This window comes from Leguminivora glycinivorella, chromosome 3 (assembly GCF_023078275.1).
Source record: "Leguminivora glycinivorella isolate SPB_JAAS2020 chromosome 3, LegGlyc_1.1, whole genome shotgun sequence".
NCBI classification, from domain to species: Eukaryota; Metazoa; Arthropoda; class Insecta; order Lepidoptera; family Tortricidae; genus Leguminivora; species Leguminivora glycinivorella.
Window position 1 is genome coordinate 4,781,686 of NC_062973.1, and position 6,751 is coordinate 4,788,436.

Below are 6,751 nucleotides of genomic sequence, written 5' to 3' on the forward strand. Positions count from 1 at the left end.
CACTAATATCACAATTTTGTTTTCTTTCAACCCCTTTTATGAATACAGACGTGAGTTTAGGTATTAGTCTTTGGCATTAGGTAATTATTAATTAATTATACTTAAAACTGTGTCTTTAACACTAAATTCGCATTGTTCCTGTGGCCTAAATCGTTCGAGTAGTAAAAAACTTTAAAAATTAAATCTGAGACGACACACTGTTGACACCTAGTATCGAGTAGTGGTAATACGGGTAGTGCGACTTTTATAAACTATACTTATATCTTAACTAGCTTTTACCCGCGGCTTCGCCCGCGTAATAAAAGTATTCATTAAGATTTTCATTTGGATCCGTAGGTTTCTCTGTAGGTATATTTATCTGCGATTATTTCGATTGCACATAATACTTTTGCTTGCAATGATTGTAGAAATATTACACATCGACCACAGCGTAGGTAATTCTATATACGCTGGGGAAACCTTTATAAACATCCCACATAGCCCGTATTTCGACACTATGATCGGTGGGTAAAAAGTACTTTTTTCTATTATCCCTTACAATTTTTTACATTTTGCTTATACTTATCGCAAACGTAATCTTCAAGCAAGCTAACAACGATCGTCTTAGAGCACATTGATTGTAAGAGACCGCCGACCGATTATCCGTATCCCTCTAACGATACCCATATTATCCGTATCCGTATCCGTATCCGTATCCGTATCCGTATCCGTATCCGTATCCGTATCCCTATCCCTATCCCTATCGCTATCGCTATCGCTATCGCTATCGCTATCGCTATCGCTATCGCTATCGCTATCGCTATCGCTATCGCTATCGCTATCGCTATCGCTATCGCTATCGCTAATGCTATCGCTATCGCTATCGCTATCGCTAATGCTATCGCTATCGCTATCGCTATCGCTATCGCTATCGCTATCGCTATCGCTATCGCTATCGCTATCGCTATCGCTATCCCTATCGCTATCCCTATCGCTATCCCTATCGCTATCCCTATCGCTATCCCTATCGCTATCCCTATCGCTATCCCTATCCCTTATCAAGATAACACTTTAAGTTCTCGCGCTTTGTACACATATTTAAAGTCACATACAGGTCGAACGCGATTAATTAACATATTTTTACCTTTTTTCCCAACGTTTCGGCCAGGTTGCACTGGCCGTGGTCGCGGAAGACTGACGTCCCAGCAAAATGTCACCGGAGATGTAAACAACACAAAACTACCCGATATTAATTTATATAAATGTTCGGGGTAGACAAATAAATATAATCTACCCGCTTTTAGTTAATGTTTATTTCCCACCGCACGACACACAAAAAAAAAGAAAAAAGGTAAAAATAATGTTAATTAATCGCGTTCGACCTTATCAAGATGTTTAATGATTTCTTATCAAGTGCTAAAATATAAAGTTTCACGGTTTTATCTTTTAAAATTAAGAAATCCCATACAAACTTTCAACCTCTTTTTCAACCCCTTCATCCCTTTTTTTCGAAATAAAAAGTAGCCTATGTTCTGTCTCAGGGTCTAAAGATTGTCTGTTCCAAATTTCATCAAAATCGGTTGCGAGGTTTAAGCGGGAAAGCGTAACAGACAGACAGACAGACAGACAGACAGACAGACAGACAGACAGACAGACAGACAGAGTTACTTTCGCATTTATAATATTAGTATGGATGGATTAATTTATTTATAGCACTCTTTAAAGTTTATTTTAACACGCATGCAATGTACTGCAACTTTTGTTATGTTATTAGCATGACAAGTAAGTTCAACTAAACCGATGACGTGACGGCATGGACGGCGTACATTGATGGTATGGAATGGAATTTGTATGAAAAAAGTGAAACCTCTAGATTTCATAGTATTTAAAAATTATTTAACAAAATTGACATCGTTTGCGGAGTTTTTCTATGTTTAAATTATTTGATCTTATTACAGGCCACGGCTGGTATGTAGATAGTTAGGTAAATGTCGGCACTAATAATCCAAGCCAAAGTAATAAGTAATACTGCAACCAGCACGCACCACCGTAATCCAGGATTAATTAAAAACTTCCACTTTGATGAGATTTGCAGGCCCAGTCGGACTAATAACGCTGCAAAAATTAATTCCCTAGAACGCCGTCTGCTTACTTCTATTTTTGAATGGTTTGTGTAAAATATTTTGATACAATCAAACCTTTAAGTAATTAATGAAAGTCATTGAATTAACGGATATTGGGAACTGGGGGCCGATTTTTGAATCTCGGCCATTCGATTTCGTGAAATTCGTTCAAAAATATCTCCACTACTAGCGACTTAAATTCTACTAACAGAATCGAAAACGAGTGGTTATTACCGTTAATTTTAAAATTACTAGTCCTTTACCAAAAATAGCATTCCGTGGTTTTCCACAGACATTCGAACGGTGAATTCGCGCGTTCCAAATTCAAAAATCGATCCCCTGGAACTTATTTCGAGCCGGAATGGCTTGCAGGAAAGTCACCGTGTTGACACTGTTAGACTTTAGCAACGCTTTTAACACGGTAGATTTTGACGTGCTGCTCGGAATGCTGCGATCCTTTAATATATCTCCCGGGGTTATTGATTGGTTTGGCAGCTATTTGCAAGGTCGTCGGCAACGTGTTAAAGTTGATTCTATCCTTTCTTCGTGGTGCAACACGTTGGCTGGCGTTCCGCAGGGTGGCGTGTTGTCTCCTCTTCTTTTTTCTATTTTTATAAATTCTATTACAAGTAATATTTCTTCCTCTTACCACCTTTATGCCGACGACCTTCAAATTTATTCCCAAGGCACAGTTGGCGATCTCTCTTTGATTATCGACACCGTAAATCGTGACTTGGACTGCATTTCTGATTGGAGTAGGCGTTACGGACTTGTAGTCAACCCTGCAAAAACCCAAACGATTATTGTAGGTAGCTCCAAACTAATTCCTAGGATAGATTTCTCTGCGCTGCCTGCCATAACGTTTGATGATGTCGTGATTCCTTTTTCTAAACAGGTAAATAATCTTGGGGTTTTAATAGACTGTCATTTATCTTGGGTTCCTCAGATTAACGAGGTAAGCAGGAAGGTGTTTGCGTCAATGGGTTCACTTCGCCGATTACGAAACTTCTTGCCTATCGCGACCAAAATTGCGCTATCACAATCGCTTCTTATGCCAATTTTAGACTATGCAGACACTTGCTGTCCAGATCTTAATGAGGACCAGCTTAATAAACTCGAACGCCTTCAAAACCTTTGTATTAGATTCATATTTGGACTGCGCAAATTTGACCACATTTCCAACTTTCGCGCCCAGCTCAAGTGTCTCCCTATTCGTCTCCGCCGTAATTCTCATATTTTAGCTCTTCTCTATAATATTCTTTTCAACCCCTCTACTCCTTCCTATCTTAAAGAGCGTTTTAATTATCTGTCCTCCGTCAGACCTTCACGGAAATATCAACTTGCTCCTCCTCCTTCCTCTACAAAGTTTTACAATGACTCCTTCACGTTTCGAGCGGTTCGGCTGCGGCACTTGAAAGCTTCAAAACTTTACTAAAGAATCATTACCTATCTCTGCCTTAATTTGCTGCTGTGTATGTTACGTTATGTATGTATGTATGTGTGTATGCATTTTTGTATGTATTAATACTTATATGTGTATGTTTGTGTACATGATATTTTATTTTTATTTATTTATTTTTATATTTTATTTTTAATATTGGTGTATATAATTATTTAACTTAGTGTATGTGTAATTTTCCTATTCCTTTAATTATTTCTTGCACTACCATTTTCAAAATGTCTATTCTTTATTTCCTGCTACCCTAAGGTTGTCTGGTAGAGATCGCTTACAGCGATAAGACCGCCTGTTGCTACCTATGTTTAATGTCTGCTATTTGTAATCTGTTATCCTTGTGGTGCAATAAAGAATATTTACTTACTTACTTATTTTGGCTTATTTTATTAGTAACTTACTTTGCTTTGTTCTGCATTTACATTTATTTTGTCTCACACACATTTTTCTATGTGAGTGTGTGTTCGCGAATAACTCAAAAACTACGGAACGGATTATCATGCGGTTTTCATCAATGTACTGACTGACTCTTGAGAGAGGTAGGTTACATAATTTGTTAAGGTTTTTTTTTTTAATTAATTGAAATAATTTGTATTCAAGTCGGTGAAAATGACACTGCTCACGAGCTTTAATGGCATACTCGGCATACCGATTGAGATAATATAACAAAACAACGTATGGTGGAACTATCTTCTACGGATAACTTACTATCACCATTTTTGTGATAATCCCCGCACGTAGTCGGGCCGCTAGTGGCTTATAAATATAAAAAAATCTATAGAAGGCACATCTGTGTTCGTAGCAGCAAAACATTCCGATGAGTCATTCTATTGTGCATACAAATCAAGTGCAAAGTCGATGTAGGTTGTATATTTATTTATCAAAATACCTATCAACTATTAATCTGCAAAGTTGCAATGGACAATTATGATAATAATTGATGATACAAAAAGATACTGTACGTTACGATACGTTAACTTAAACATGGTATCTGCTATGAAAGTGTGGCATTAACATAACTTCTTTATTTTTTATTTTTTTTAGTATGAATAGGTAGACGTTTGACCACGATCACACCTGATGGTAAGTGATGATGTGGTTTACGGTGGAGCACGCTTACCTATGAGATACCTATTTACTCTTGCTTTAAGCATGAAATTTCAATAAAAATATTGTTTTTGTATTAGTTACATAAACTTTAAGCGATAATCTACATTCAGAATGTGAAAATAGTAAATTTATGGTCGTCACAAAACTGACAGCAAGTTAATTTTTGTTAACTAATAATGCAATTTCAATAAAAATATTGTTTTGTATTAGTTAGATAAACTTTAAGCGATAATCTACATTCAGAATGTGAAAATAGTAAATTTTTAGACATATTTTATGCTTAATGGCCGTCACAAAAATGACAGCAAGTTAATTTTTGTTAACTTATTTGTTAACTACGCTAATTGGGGGACCCAAATTCTGTAAATGCCCCTAGACGTAAACTCATGACAGAGAGTAGAGACTGGGTTATAGTTTTTAAATATCAGCAAATCCATAATAGCCAGGGTAAATTTCGAATAGCCTTCCAAACTTTAGCTTAGAACCTGCATGCATATTTATGTCGGTAGCGCCAAGCAAATGCTTTCAGTTAAAAGCCTGGCTTTTACAAAACAGAATGCTGACCGTAAATTCTTAAATGGTGTTAGTAGGAATCCCGACAGCCTAGTTTGCTCTAGTTTAAAAGGTCAAATAAGTATTGCTGTATTAAAAAGCCAATTTGTATGACTAAGTCTTTAAACGACTTGTAGGTCCTTGCGAATATAATATGCGAAAATACTGCTGATACCTGAACCTAAGCACAAAATTAAAATTTGGAAAAAAAACCCGACATATTGGACCGATTTCCATAAAACATGGCTAAGAACACTCCAGACTAATTCAGCTTTTAAACAAAAGAACTAAAAATCGGTTGTTCCGTTCGGGAGCTACGATGCCACAGACAAACACACACACAAACAGACAGACACGTCAAACTTATAACACCCCGTCGTTTTTGCGTCGGGGGTTAATATATCTCAGACTATGACAACGTGCGTGACAGAGTGACGCTGATTGTCAAAAATACACGTCATCTTATGGGCATGTCCAACATAAATGCTAGCGGCAACCAATTTGATACCATAGAATTTATTAACATGGAAAAGCCGACAAAATGAGGGCAGCACCAGTTGGGCACGTAACGAATAGGTTTAGTAAGAAGTTTCTCACTGCATTCGATATATACCTGTTTTTTATCATGGTCGGCTGGTAGAAGCCCATTATTGATGCCCAATATTGTAATGTATGTGTGTTCCTATGTACATTTCTGAGGTTGTGCAATAAAGTGGATTTGTATTGTATTGTATTGATTTGAGACAGTCCATCCCAACCTACCTTTGGGTTGTGATTGTCGGAAAGCAGGACGCGTAGATAAAACACCAATTGTAAACACTCAATACTTCGTAAAGTAATGTAATTATCCCTCGATTACGATTGTAATCATCCCTCAATTGCGATTGTAATTACAATAGTCGACGAAAAGTGAACAGAAAATATACGTATTGGCATATATTTAGTCTACTAGCTCTTTCCCGCGGCTTCGCCCGCGTACTAAAAGTAATCTTATTCAAACGTTGAACTATGGACCCCCATTTCACCCCCTTGGAATGTAAATTTTGAGAAAACCTTTTTTAGTGCTTCTCTATATCTTATAAGGAACCTACGTACCTTTGGAATCTCAGACCAGCCGAGCGGTTTGGGCTTTGCGTTCATATGTCAGAAATAATATATACGACGGTGGAAAGGAAGAACCACTTAAGCGACATTTTGGTCGAAAATGAGCTATATATATCATTGGAATCAGCGTTTTTTTCTGCGTCGTTTGAATTGGGTTTCACGGCGATCCGATGACTTATATGTCGCTTAAAGTAATTCACGAATGAGGTCTGAATTTGAAAAACCACCCCTTATGCGACACACAATTTGAATAAAATATTATCTGTGTCACTTAAAACCTACTCCAATATTACCACAGTCGTATAAACTATTTTTAAAAAGAGTTCGTTTCCGATGTAATGTCCCTTAATTGATTATTCCGGGCACATATATCTTGAATTATGTACTTAAGTGGTTCTTCAAAACTGCTTAATAAAACGGTTGTCGGTTA